Source organism: Eumetopias jubatus, unplaced genomic scaffold (genome assembly GCF_037043125.1).
Source record: "Eumetopias jubatus isolate StellerSeaLion01/CBP00866 unplaced genomic scaffold, mEumJub1_p1.0 scaffold_8, whole genome shotgun sequence".
Classification (NCBI taxonomy): Eukaryota; Metazoa; Chordata; class Mammalia; order Carnivora; family Otariidae; genus Eumetopias; species Eumetopias jubatus.
The window spans coordinates 36,656,689-36,671,203 of record NW_028274814.1 but is presented as its reverse complement, the minus strand read 5'-3'; positions in this window follow the sequence as shown (position 1 = coordinate 36,671,203).

The window sequence follows — 14,515 nt, the reverse complement described above, 5'->3', positions numbered from 1 at the left end:
CTATGAAACAAGTAACAAAACATCAATAAATACATGTCTAATGATAATTAGTTTGAATGTAAATGGACTAAATGCTCCAAGCAAAAGAGCATGACAGAGTTTGTATATATATATAAAAGATTTCACACCTAAAGACACCTGCAGATGGAAATTAAGAGATGGAGAAACATTAATCATGCAAGTGGATGTCAAAAGAAGTCAGAGTAGCAATCCTTATATCAGACAAAATAGACTTTTTTAACATTGAAATTGAATTAGCCAACAGAGAGTACACCAGTAGTTTCAAATGTAGCGTTCCACAATTCATCAGTTGTGTATAACACCCAGTGTTCATCACATCACATGCATTCCTTAATGCCCATCACACAGTTACTCCATCTCCCCACCCACCTTTCCTCCAGCAACCCTCAGTTTGTTTCCAATAGTTAGGAACCTGTCATGGATTTTCTTCCTCTCTGGTTTCTTCGCATTCATTTTCCCTCCCTTCCCCTATGATCCTCTGTGCTGTTCCTTCTATTCCACATATGAGTAAAACCATATAATAATTGTTTTTCTCTGACTGACTTATTTTGCTCAGCATAATACCCTCCAGTGCCTTCCACATCGATATGCTAAATATTGATCCTTTCTGATGGCTGAGTCATATTCCATTGTATATGTATATACCATGTTTTCTTTATCCATTTATCTGTCGATGGATGTCTTGGTTCCTTCCACGGTTTGGCTATTGTGGACAATGTCGCTATAAACATTCGGGGTGCAGTTGCCCCTTCAGATCACTACATTTGTAGCTTTGGGGTAAATAAAATTGCTGGGTTGTAAGGGAGCTCTCTTTTAAGTTCTTGAGGAACCTCCATATTGTTTTCCAAAGTGGCTGTACCAGTTTTCATTCCCACTTAGAAGTGTAAGAGAGTTCCCCTTTCTCCTCACCAACATTTGTTATTTCTTCGCTTGTTAATTTTTGCAATTCTGACTGGTGTGAAGTGGTATCTCATTGTCATTTGGATTTCTTTTTCCCCATGCCAAGTGATGTTGAGCAGTTTGTCATATGTCTGTTGGCCATTTGTGTGTCTTCTTTGGAGAAATATCTGTTCATATCTTCTGCCCATTTCTTGACTCGCTTATTTGTTTTTTGGGTGTTGAGTTTGGGTGTTGAACGGTAGTAAAGCGTACGGCACATTCATGATGCTTCCACACCCACTTTTGGAAATGCTTCTCTCTCCAGGATACCTGAAGATGTTAGTGGAGAGTTGCCGTATACGCAGACTTGCTTTTCCCAGGTGAGTGCATGGCACATTCCTTATTCACTCACGCGCGCGCGCGCGCACACACACACACACACACACACACACACAGAGTTGAACATGTTTCTGTCTCGTCAGGAAAGGAGGTGTTCGTTGAGAGACGGTTTCTCGCCAATGCTTTTGGGTGCTTGCCCTTTTCCCCCCGGAGAGTGAAGTGTATGCGCTTTTTGCCTAGGCTTCCGTACACACCCTTGAGAAGCCTTCCCTCAGCCAGAAACAAGCCGTGAGCTGAAAGAGGCGTTCCACACAGACCTCCTTCTCAGAGCGAAGCCTGTCACACTTTTCCTTGGGCCTCCACACGCACTTTAGAAAAACTTCCTCCGGGAAGCTGTGAGTTGAACGACGGGTTTCCTACAGCGGTTTTCCGTGGGGGTAAGGATATATGGCACTTGGCCTTAGGCTTCCACGCACACATTGGAAAGGCTTCTCTCTTCGTGAAACAAGATGTGCGCTGAACGTTGCGTTCTGCGCAGGCTTGGTTTTCACACATCAGCCCATGGTACTTTCCCTAGGCTTCCACACGCGCAGTGAGTATCCCTTCCCTAAACCTGAACCAAGACGCGGGGGAAAGCTGCCTTCTACACCACCTTCTTTTCCGAGTTTCGTATAGAACCCTTGCGTTGTGCTTCCACATCCACTTTTGTCACTGCTTCGATATATCCTCCGGAGAGGGGTTCGCTTGAAAGACGGTCTCCCTCCGTCACGCTTTCAAGGAGTTAAGGATAGGGCACTCTCCTTATGGCTGCACACGTCCACTTGCAATCTCGACTGACTTCATGACCCCGTCCATATGCTACGCTGAAAGTCCCATTGCGCGCGGCCTTGTTTCTAAGAGATGAGGACAGGGCACGGCACGTTCCTTGTGCTTCCACCACGACTATATAAAAGGCTCCCGTCTCCAAGGCAAAGGATGTCAGGTGCAAGACGGCTTCGCAGAAGCGAGGTTGCCTCTTAGAGGGCGGTCTACGGCGCTCTGCTGACGCTTCCACGCCTACATATGCAAACGCTTCTGGGCTCACGAAAGAAGACGTCCGTTGAAAGCTGCCTTGTACCCCGACGCGTTTCTCGGAGTTAGGTGCAGGGAACGGTCCCTGTGCGATCACACGCAGCCTTGAGATGGCTCAGCTCTTTTCGATCGTCAGGGAGGACGTTTCTCGGAGTTAGGTCCAGGGAAAGGTAGTAAAGCGTACGGCACTTTCATGATGCTTCCACACCCACTTTTGGAAATGCTTCTCTCTCCAGGATACCTGAAGATGCTAGTGGCGAGTCGCCGTAGACGCAGACTTGCTTTTCCCAGGTCAGTACATGGCACTCTCCTTATTCACTCACGCACACGCGCGCGCGCGTGCCCTCACACACACACACACACACACACACACACACACACACACACACAGAGTTGAACATGTTTCTGTCTCTTCAGGAAAGAAGGTGATCGTTGAGAGACGGTTTCTCGCCGATGCTTTTGGGTTCTTGCTTTTTTCCCCCCGGAGAGAGAAGTGTAGCCGCTTTTTCCCTAGGCTTCCGTACACACCCTTGAGAAGCCTTCCGTCAGCCAGAAACAAGCCATGAGTTGAAAGAGGCGTTCCACGCAGACCTCCTTCTCAGAGCGAAGCCTGTCACACTTTTCCTTGTGAAGTAAACTAGAGAGATACAAATACTTTCTCAATGATTGCTTTAACAAAAAAGGACTAAATATCCCAATCAGAAAACATAGACTGTAAAGAGGAAGCAAGACCCATCTCTATGCTGCCTAGCAGAGAATCACTTCAGACCTAAAAATAAAAGCAGATTGGAAGTAATGGGACACAAAACCATTTATCATGCAAATGGAAGTGAAAAGAAAGTTGGAGTCGTAATATTTTTATGAGACAAAATAAACTGAATTGTGGGGAAGATGGCAGAGTAGAAGGACCCTAAACTCACCTCATCCCACAGATACAACTAGGTAACACTCACACCAGAGTCACCCAGAAATGGACCTTCAGATTTCCCCACAAAACTATACAACTAAATGGAGAGAGGGAATCACATCAAAGATGGTAGGAAGGACAAGGACTCTGTAGGAATCTAAAGCCCATATTTCTGACCACCAGAGGGAGGGAACCACAGTCACAGAGGGGCCAGAAACAAACTACTACACCGGGGAGCCTCTAAAGCGTAGAGACATCCTCATAGCTTATGGCTTTGAAAATCAGAAGGGATGACATTTGTGAGCGTATACAACCAGCAGACTTAAAGCTTGGAACTTTTAAAAATCAGCTGTCTCAGCTCTGAGAGAGCACAGAAGGTGATAGGAAGCTGAGATCTGTCCTTAAAGATTAAGCAGAGCAAAGAGTGTGCAGAAGCTTGGGTGAAGCAGGTTGAAAGGTGCTTGAGGATTAAACAAGGGAGACATAGTTCCTGAACTCAGAGTTTGCTAAGGGACTTGTCCAGGAACAAAGGAGCTGGCAGGTGCCATTTCCCTCTACGGCCCCTCATTATAAACACACACCTACCTGCAAGACCAAGCACAATCTGGCAATCGCTAACTTGCATAAACCATGGCCCATCCCCACACCTACCACACCTGCTTCAGTCCCAGTGCTGTGGATACCCTCCCTGATAAGACCCACACAATCCTTGACAACAATATGTCTCCCCATCACCCACAGAACACGCATGCATCTTGTTAAAACAGCACACCCCATGTGTTGTGCACAATGACACAGTCCAGATCCAGTCTCTGTTGTTGCTATGCATTACCTTCAGAGGAGAACCAGCATCACCAAGTGAAAAATGTATGTTCTGCCCCGTATTTTCAAGAACAAGCAATATATCTGACCTTCCTAACAGAGAGATATTCTCTGAGAAGTAGGCCAAATGAGCAGACAGAGGACTATGTCCTAAACGAAAGAAGAGGACAAAGCCACAGCAAGAGACCTAAACAAAATGGATATAAGGAACATGCCTGACAGAAAATTTAAGATAACAATTATAAAGATACTCACTGGGGAAATGAAAAGAGGGAGGACATCAGAAGGGGGAACATCATTGAGACTCTTAACAAAGAGATATGAAAGAAATAATCAGAGATGTGGAACACCAGAAATGAAATGAAGAATATACTAGATAGAATAATTAGCAGGATGGACGAAGCAGAGGAACAAATTAATGAACTAGAAGACAGTAATGGAAAGTAATCAAGCGGAACAAATGAGAGGAAAAAGAAGTATGCAAAAATGAGAAGAGACTTAGGGAATTCAGTGACTCCATCCAGTGTAACAACACCCACATTAGAGGGATCCCAGAAGGTGAAAAGGGGGAAAAGGGGGCAGAAAATCTATTTGACCAAAGAAGAGCTGAAAACTTAACCTAATCTGGTGAAGGAAACCTATACAAATCCATAAGGCATAGAGATCCCCTCCCACAAAATCAACCTAAGGAGGTCCACATCAAGATACATAGTAATCCAAATGGGAAAAGGTAGTGATAAAGAAAAAACATTTAAAGCAGCAAGATAAAAGAAGACAGTTAACATGCAAGGGAAAGCCCATAAATCTATCAGCTGAGTTTTCAGCAGAAACTATGCAGGACAGAAGAAAGTGGCGTGAAATATTCAAAGTGCTGAATGAGAAAAATCTGCAGCAAGGAATAATTTATCCAGCAAGCCTATCCTTCAGAAAAGAAGGGGAGAAAAAGAGTTTCTTAGCCACACAAACTAAAAGAGTTCATGACCACTAAATTAACTACAAAAAATATTGAAGGGGACACTATGAGTGGAAAAAAATCGTAAGTGAGAGTATGACAATAATGAATCAAGGAAGCAGTAAAAATAAGTATTTCTGTAAAAATCAGTTAAGGGATTCACAAAATAAAAGTATGTAAAATATGAAAACATATACCCTAACACATGAGGAGGAGTCAACAGTGGGTTTGAACTTAAACAGCATTCAACTTAATATAGACTGAAAAGGCTATATATAATCCAGGGGGTCACCACAAACCCAAACCTCTAATACACATGCAAAAGATAAAGGGAAAGAAATCCAAGAATATCATTAAAGAAAACGAGCAAACCATGAGAGAGAGAGCAAGAGAAGAAAGGATCAGAGAAAAACTACACAAAACACTATGAAACAACTAACAAAACATCAATAAATACATGTCTAATGATAATTAGTTTGAATGTAAATGGACTAAATGCTCCAAGCAAAAGAGCATGACAGAGTTTGTATATATATATAAAAGATTTCACACCTAAAGACACCTACAGATGGAAATTAAGAGGTGGAGAAACATTAATCATGCAAGTGGATGTCAAAAGAAGTCAGAGTAGCAATCCTTATATCAGACAAAATAGACTTTTTTAACATTGAAATTGAATTAGCCAACAGAGAGTACACCAGTAGTTTCAAATGTAGCGTTCCACAATTCATCAGTTGTGTATAACACCCAGTGTTCATCACATCACATGCATTCCTTAATGCCCATCACACAGTTACTCCATCTCCCCACCCACCTTTCCTCCAGCAACCCTCAGTTTGTTTCCAATAGTTAGGAACCTGTCATGGATTTTCTTCCTCTCTGGTTTCTTCGCATTCATTTTCCCTCCCTTCCCCTATGATCCTCTGTGCTGTTCCTTCTATTCCACATATGAGTAAAACCATATAATAATTGTTTTTCTCTGACTGACTTATTTTGCTCAGCATAATACCCTCCAGTGCCTTCCAAATCGATATGCTAAATATTGATCCTTTCTGATGGCTGAGTCATATTCCATTGTATATGTATATACCATGTTTTCTTTATCCATTTATCTGTCGATGGATGTCTTGGTTCCTTCCACGGTTTGGCTATTGTGGACAATGTCGCTATAAACATTCGGGGTGCAGTTGCCCCTTCAGATCACTACCTTTGTAGCTTTGGGGTAAATAAAATTGCTGGGTTGTAAGGGAGCTCTCTTTTAAGTTCTTGAGGAACCTCCATATTGTTTTCCAAAGTGGCTGTACCAGTTTTCATTCCCACTTAGAAGTGTAAGAGAGTTCCCCTTTCTCCTCACCAACATTTGTTATTTCTTCGCTTGTTAATTTTTGCAATTCTGACTGGTGTGAAGTGGTATCTCATTGTCATTTGGATTTCTTTTTCCCCATGCCAAGTGATGTTGAGCAGTTTGTCATATGTCTGTTGGCCATTTGTGTGTCTTCTTTGGAGAAATATCTGTTCATATCTTCTGCCCATTTCTTGACTCGCTTATTTGTTTTTTGGGTGTTGAGTTTGGGTGTTGAACGGTAGTAAAGCGTACGGCACATTCATGATGCTTCCACACCCACTTTTGGAAATGCTTCTCTCTCCAGGATACCTGAAGATGTTAGTGGAGAGTTGCCGTATACGCAGACTTGCTTTTCCCAGGTGAGTGCATGGCACATTCCTTATTCACTCACGCGCGCGCGCGCGCACACACACACACACACACACACACACAGAGTTGAACATGTTTCTGTCTCGTCAGGAAAGGAGGTGTTCGTTGAGAGACGGTTTCTCGCCAATGCTTTTGGGTGCTTGCCCTTATCCCCCCGGAGAGTGAAGTGTATGCGCTTTTTGCCTAGCCTTCCGTACACACCCTTGAGAAGCCTTCCCTCAGCCAGAAACAAGCCGTGAGCTGAAAGAGGCGTTCCACACAGACCTCCTTCTCAGAGCGAAGCCTGTCACACTTTTCCTTGGGCCTCCACACGCACTTTAGAAAAACTTCCTCCGGGAAGCTGTGAGTTGAACGACGGGTTTCCTACAGCGGTTTTCCGTGGGGGTAAGGATATATGGCACTTGGCCTTAGGCTTCCACGCACACATTGGAAAGGCTTCTCTCTTCGTGAAACAAGATGTGCGCTGAACGTTGCGTTCTGCGCAGGCTTGGTTTTCACACATCAGCCCATGGTACTTTCCCTAGGCTTCCACACGCGCAGTGAGTATTCCTTCCCTAAACCTGAACCAAGACGCGGGGGAAAGCTGCCTTCTACACCACCTTCTTTTCCGAGTTTCGTATAGAACCCTTGGGTTGTGCTTCCACATCCACTTTTGTCACTGCTTCGATATATCCTCCGGAGAGGGGTTCGCTTGAAAGACGGTCTCCCTCCGTCACGCTTTCAAGGAGTTAAGGATAGGGCACTCTCCTTATGCCTGCACACGTCCACTTGCAATCTCGACTGACTTCATGACCCCGTCCATATGCTACGCTGAAAGTCCCATTGCGCGCGGCCTTGTTTCTAAGAGATGAGGACAGGGCATGGCACGTTCCTTGTGCTTCCACCACGACTATATAAAAGGCTCCCGTCTCCAAGGCAAAGGATGTCAGGTGCAAGACGGCTTCGCAGAAGCGAGGTTGCCTCATAGAGGGAGGGTCTACGGCGCTCTGCTGACGCTTCCACGCCTACATATGCAAACGCTTCTGGGCTCACGAAAGAAGACGTCCGTTGAAAGCTGCCTTGTACCCCGACGCGTTTCTCGGAGTTAGGTCCAGGGAACGGTCCCTGTGCGATCACACGCAGCCTTGAGATGGCTCAGCTCTTTTCGATCGTCAGGGAGGACGTTTCTCGGAGTTAGGTCCAGGGAAAGGTAGTAAAGCGAACGGCACTTTCATGATGCTTCCACACCCACTTTTGGAAATGCTTCTCTCTCCAGGATACCTGAAGATGCTAGTGGCGAGTCGCCGTAGACGCAGACTTGCTTTTCCCAGGTCAGTACATGGCACTCTCCTTATTCACTCACGCACGCGCGCGCGCGCGCGTGCCCTCACACACACACACACACACACACACACACACACACACACAGAGTTGAACATGTTTCTGTCTCGTCAGGAAAGAAGGTGATCGTTGAGAGACGGTTTCTCGCCGATGCTTTTGGGTTCTTGCTTTTTTCCCCCCGGAGAGAGAAGTGTAGCCGCTTTTTCCCTAGGCTTCCGTACACACCCTTGAGAAGCCTTCCGTCAGCCAGAAACAAGCCATGAGTTGAAAGAGGCGTTCCACGCAGACCTCCTTCTCAGAGCGAAGCCTGTCACACTTTTCCTTGTGAAGTCAACTAGAGAGATACAAATACTTTCTCAATGATTGCTTTAACAAAAAAGGACTAAATATCCCAATCAGAAAACATAGACTGTAAAGAGGAAGCAAGACCCATCTCTATGCTGCCTACCAGAGAATCACTTCAGACCTAAAAATAAAAGCAGATTGGAAGTAATGGGACACAAAACCATTTATCATGCAAATGGAAGTGAAAAGAAAGTTGGAGTCGTAATATTTTTATGAGACAAAATAAACTGAATTGTGGGGAAGATGGCAGAGTAGAAGGACCCTAAACTCACCTCATCCCACAGATACAACTAGGTAACACTCACACCAGAGTCACCCAGAAATGGACCTTCAGATTTCCCCACAAAACTATACAACTAAATGGAGAGAGGGAATCACATCAAAGATGGTAGGAAGGACAAGGACTCTGTAGGAATCTAAAGCCCATATTTCTGACCACCAGAGGGAGGGAACCACAGTCACAGAGGGGCCAGAAACAAACTACTACACCGGGGAGCCTCTAAAGCGTAGAGACATCCTCATAGCTTATGGCTTTGAAAATCAGAAGGGATGACATTTGTGAGCGTATACAACCAGCAGACTTAAAGCTTGGAACTTTTAAAAATCAGCTGTCTCAGCTCTGAGAGAGCACAGAAGGTGATAGGAAGCTGAGATCTGTCCTTAAAGATTATGCAGAGCAAAGAGTGTGCAGAAGCTTGGGTGAAGCAGGTTGAAAGGTGCTTGAGGATTAAACAAGGGAGACATAGTTCCTGAACTCAGAGTTTGCTAAGGGACTTGTCCAGGAACAAAGGAGCTGGCAGGTGCCATTTCCCTCTACGGCCCCTCATTATAAACACACACCTACCTGCAAGACCAAGCACAATCTGGCAATCACTAACTTGCATAAACCATGACCCATCCCCACCCCTACCAGACCTGCTTCAGTCCCAGTGCTGTGGATACCCTCCCTGATAAGACCCACACAATCCTTGACAACAATATGTCTCCCCATCACCCACAGAACACGCATGCATCTTGTTAAAACAGCACACCCCATGTGTTGTGCACAATGACACAGTCCAGATCCAGTCTCTGTTGTTGCTATGCATTACCTTCAGAGGAGAACCAGCATCACCAAGTGAAAAATGTATGTTCTGCCCCGTATTTTCAAGAACAAGCAATATATCTGACCTTCCTAACAGAGAGATATTCTCTGAGAAGTAGGCCAAATGAGCAGACAGAGGACTATGTCCTAAACGAAAGAAGAGGACAAAGCCACAGCAAGAGACCTAAACAAAATGGATATAAGGAACATGCCTGACAGAAAATTTAAGATAACAATTATAAAGATACTCACTGGGGAAATGAAAAGAGGGAGGACATCAGAAGGGGGAACATCATTGAGACTCTTAACAAAGAGATATGAAAGAAATAATCAGAGATGTGGAACACCAGAAATGAAATGAAGAATATACTAGATAGAATAATTAGCAGGATGGACGAAGCAGAGGAACAAATTAATGAACTAGAAGACAGTAATGGAAAGTAATCAAGCGGAACAAATGAGAGGAAAAAGAAGTATGCAAAAATGAGAAGAGACTTAGGGAATTCAGTGACTCCATCCAGTGTAACAACACCCACATTAGAGGGATCCCAGAAGGTGAAAAGGGGGAAAAGGGGGCAGAAAATCTATTTGACCAAAGAAGAGCTGAAAACTTAACCTAATCTGGTGAAGGAAACCTATACAAATCCATAAGGCATAGAGATCCCCTCCCACAAAATCAACCTAAGGAGGTCCACATCAAGATACATAGTAATCCAAATGGGAAAAGGTAGTGATAAAGAAAAAACATTTAAAGCAGCAAGATAAAAGAAGACAGTTAACATGCAAGGGAAAGCCCATAAATCTATCAGCTGAGTTTTCAGCAGAAACTATGCAGGACAGAAGAAAGTGGCGTGAAATATTCAAAGTGCTGAATGAGAAAAATCTGCAGCAAGGAATAATTTATCCAGCAAGCCTATCCTTCAGAAAAGAAGGGGAGAAAAAGAGTTTCTTAGCCACACAAACTAAAAGAGTTCATGACCACTAAATTAACTACAAAAAATATTGAAGGGGACACTATGAGTGGAAAAAAATCGTAAGTGAGAGTATGACAATAATGAATCAAGGAAGCAGTAAAAATAAGTATTTCTGTAAAAATCAGTTAAGGGATTCACAAAATAAAAGTATGTAAAATATGAAAACATATACCCTAACACATGAGGAGGAGTCAACAGTGGGTTTGAACTTAAACAGCATTCAACTTAATATAGACTGAAAAGGCTATATATAATCCAGGGGGTCACCACAAACCCAAACCTCTAATACACATGCAAAAGATAAAGGGAAAGAAATCCAAGAATATCATTAAAGAAAACGAGCAAACCATGAGAGAGAGAGCAAGAGAAGAAAGGATCAGAGAAAAACTACACAAAACACTATGAAACAACTAACAAAACATCAATAAATACATGTCTAATGATAATTAGTTTGAATGTAAATGGACTAAATGCTCCAAGCAAAAGAGCATGACAGAGTTTGTATATATATATAAAAGATTTCACACCTAAAGACACCTACAGATGGAAATTAAGAGGTGGAGAAACATTAATCATGCAAGTGGATGTCAAAAGAAGTCAGAGTAGCAATCCTTATATCAGACAAAATAGACTTTTTTAACATTGAAATTGAATTAGCCAACAGAGAGTACACCAGTAGTTTCAAATGTAGCGTTCCACAATTCATCAGTTGTGTATAACACCCAGTGTTCATCACATCACATGCATTCCTTAATGCCCATCACACAGTTACTCCATCTCCCCACCCACCTTTCCTCCAGCAACCCTCAGTTTGTTTCCAATAGTTAGGAACCTGTCATGGATTTTCTTCCTCTCTGGTTTCTTCGCATTCATTTTCCCTCCCTTCCCCTATGATCCTCTGTGCTGTTCCTTCTATTCCACATATGAGTAAAACCATATAATAATTGTTTTTCTCTGACTGACTTATTTTGCTCAGCATAATACCCTCCAGTGCCTTCCAAATCGATATGCTAAATATTGATCCTTTCTGATGGCTGAGTCATATTCCATTGTATATGTATATACCATGTTTTCTTTATCCATTTATCTGTCGATGGATGTCTTGGTTCCTTCCACGGTTTGGCTATTGTGGACAATGTCGCTATAAACATTCGGGGTGCAGTTGCCCCTTCAGATCACTACCTTTGTAGCTTTGGGGTAAATAAAATTGCTGGGTTGTAAGGGAGCTCTCTTTTAAGTTCTTGAGGAACCTCCATATTGTTTTCCAAAGTGGCTGTACCAGTTTTCATTCCCACTTAGAAGTGTAAGAGAGTTCCCCTTTCTCCTCACCAACATTTGTTATTTCTTCGCTTGTTAATTTTTGCAATTCTGACTGGTGTGAAGTGGTATCTCATTGTCATTTGGATTTCTTTTTCCCCATGCCAAGTGATGTTGAGCAGTTTGTCATATGTCTGTTGGCCATTTGTGTGTCTTCTTTGGAGAAATATCTGTTCATATCTTCTGCCCATTTCTTGACTCGCTTATTTGTTTTTTGGGTGTTGAGTTTGGGTGTTGAACGGTAGTAAAGCGTACGGCACATTCATGATGCTTCCACACCCACTTTTGGAAATGCTTCTCTCTCCAGGATACCTGAAGATGTTAGTGGAGAGTTGCCGTATACGCAGACTTGCTTTTCCCAGGTGAGTGCATGGCACATTCCTTATTCACTCACGCGCGCGCGCGCGCGCACACACACACACACACACACACACAGAGTTGAACATGTTTCTGTCTCGTCAGGAAAGGAGGTGTTCGTTGAGAGACGGTTTCTCGCCAATGCTTTTGGGTGCTTGCCCTTATCCCCCCGGAGAGTGAAGTGTATGCGCTTTTTGCCTAGCCTTCCGTACACACCCTTGAGAAGCCTTCCCTCAGCCAGAAACAAGCCGTGAGCTGAAAGAGGCGTTCCACACAGACCTCCTTCTCAGAGCGAAGCCTGTCACACTTTTCCTTGGGCCTCCACACGCACTTTAGAAAAACTTCCTCCGGGAAGCTGTGAGTTGAACGACGGGTTTCCTACAGCGGTTTTCCGTGGGGGTAAGGATATATGGCACTTGGCCTTAGGCTTCCACGCACACATTGGAAAGGCTTCTCTCTTCGTGAAACAAGATGTGCGCTGAACGTTGCGTTCTGCGCAGGCTTGGTTTTCACACATCAGCCCATGGTACTTTCCCTAGGCTTCCACACGCGCAGTGAGTATTCCTTCCCTAAACCTGAACCAAGACGCGGGGGAAAGCTGCCTTCTACACCACCTTCTTTTCCGAGTTTCGTATAGAACCCTTGGGTTGTGCTTCCACATCCACTTTTGTCACTGCTTCGATATATCCTCCGGAGAGGGGTTCGCTTGAAAGACGGTCTCCCTCCGTCACGCTTTCAAGGAGTTAAGGATAGGGCACTCTCCTTATGCCTGCACACGTCCACTTGCAATCTCGACTGACTTCATGACCCCGTCCATATGCTACGCTGAAAGTCCCATTGCGCGCGGCCTTGTTTCTAAGAGATGAGGACAGGGCATGGCACGTTCCTTGTGCTTCCACCACGACTATATAAAAGGCTCCCGTCTCCAAGGCAAAGGATGTCAGGTGCAAGACGGCTTCGCAGAAGCGAGGTTGCCTCATAGAGGGAGGGTCTACGGCGCTCTGCTGACGCTTCCACGCCTACATATGCAAACGCTTCTGGGCTCACGAAAGAAGACGTCCGTTGAAAGCTGCCTTGTACCCCGACGCGTTTCTCGGAGTTAGGTCCAGGGAACGGTCCCTGTGCGATCACACGCAGCCTTGAGATGGCTCAGCTCTTTTCGATCGTCAGGGAGGACGTTTCTCGGAGTTAGGTCCAGGGAAAGGTAGTAAAGCGAACGGCACTTTCATGATGCTTCCACACCCACTTTTGGAAATGCTTCTCTCTCCAGGATACCTGAAGATGCTAGTGGCGAGTCGCCGTAGACGCAGACTTGCTTTTCCCAGGTCAGTACATGGCACTCTCCTTATTCACTCACGCACGCGCGCGCGCGCGCGTGCCCTCACACACACACACACACACACACACACACACACACACACAGAGTTGAACATGTTTCTGTCTCGTCAGGAAAGAAGGTGATCGTTGAGAGACGGTTTCTCGCCGATGCTTTTGGGTTCTTGCTTTTTTCCCCCCGGAGAGAGAAGTGTAGCCGCTTTTTCCCTAGGCTTCCGTACACACCCTTGAGAAGCCTTCCGTCAGCCAGAAACAAGCCATGAGTTGAAAGAGGCGTTCCACGCAGACCTCCTTCTCAGAGCGAAGCCTGTCACACTTTTCCTTGTGAAGTCAACTAGAGAGATACAAATACTTTCTCAATGATTGCTTTAACAAAAAAGGACTAAATATCCCAATCAGAAAACATAGACTGTAAAGAGGAAGCAAGACCCATCTCTATGCTGCCTACCAGAGAATCACTTCAGACCTAAAAATAAAAGCAGATTGGAAGTAATGGGACACAAAACCATTTATCATGCAAATGGAAGTGAAAAGAAAGTTGGAGTCGTAATATTTTTATGAGACAAAATAAACTGAATTGTGGGGAAGATGGCAGAGTAGAAGGACCCTAAACTCACCTCATCCCACAGATACAACTAGGTAACACTCACACCAGAGTCACCCAGAAATGGACCTTCAGATTTCCCCACAAAACTATACAACTAAATGGAGAGAGGGAATCACATCAAAGATGGTAGGAAGGACAAGGACTCTGTAGGAATCTAAAGCCCATATTTCTGACCACCAGAGGGAGGGAACCACAGTCACAGAGGGGCCAGAAACAAACTACTACACCGGGGAGCCTCTAAAGCGTAGAGACATCCTCATAGCTTATGGCTTTGAAAATCAGAAGGGATGACATTTGTGAGCGTATACAACCAGCAGACTTAAAGCTTGGAACTTTTAAAAATCAGCTGTCTCAGCTCTGAGAGAGCACAGAAGGTGATAGGAAGCTGAGATCTGTCCTTAAAGATTAAGCAGAGCAAAGAGTGTGCAGAAGCTTGGGTGAAGCAGGTTGAAAGGTGCTTGAGGATTAAAC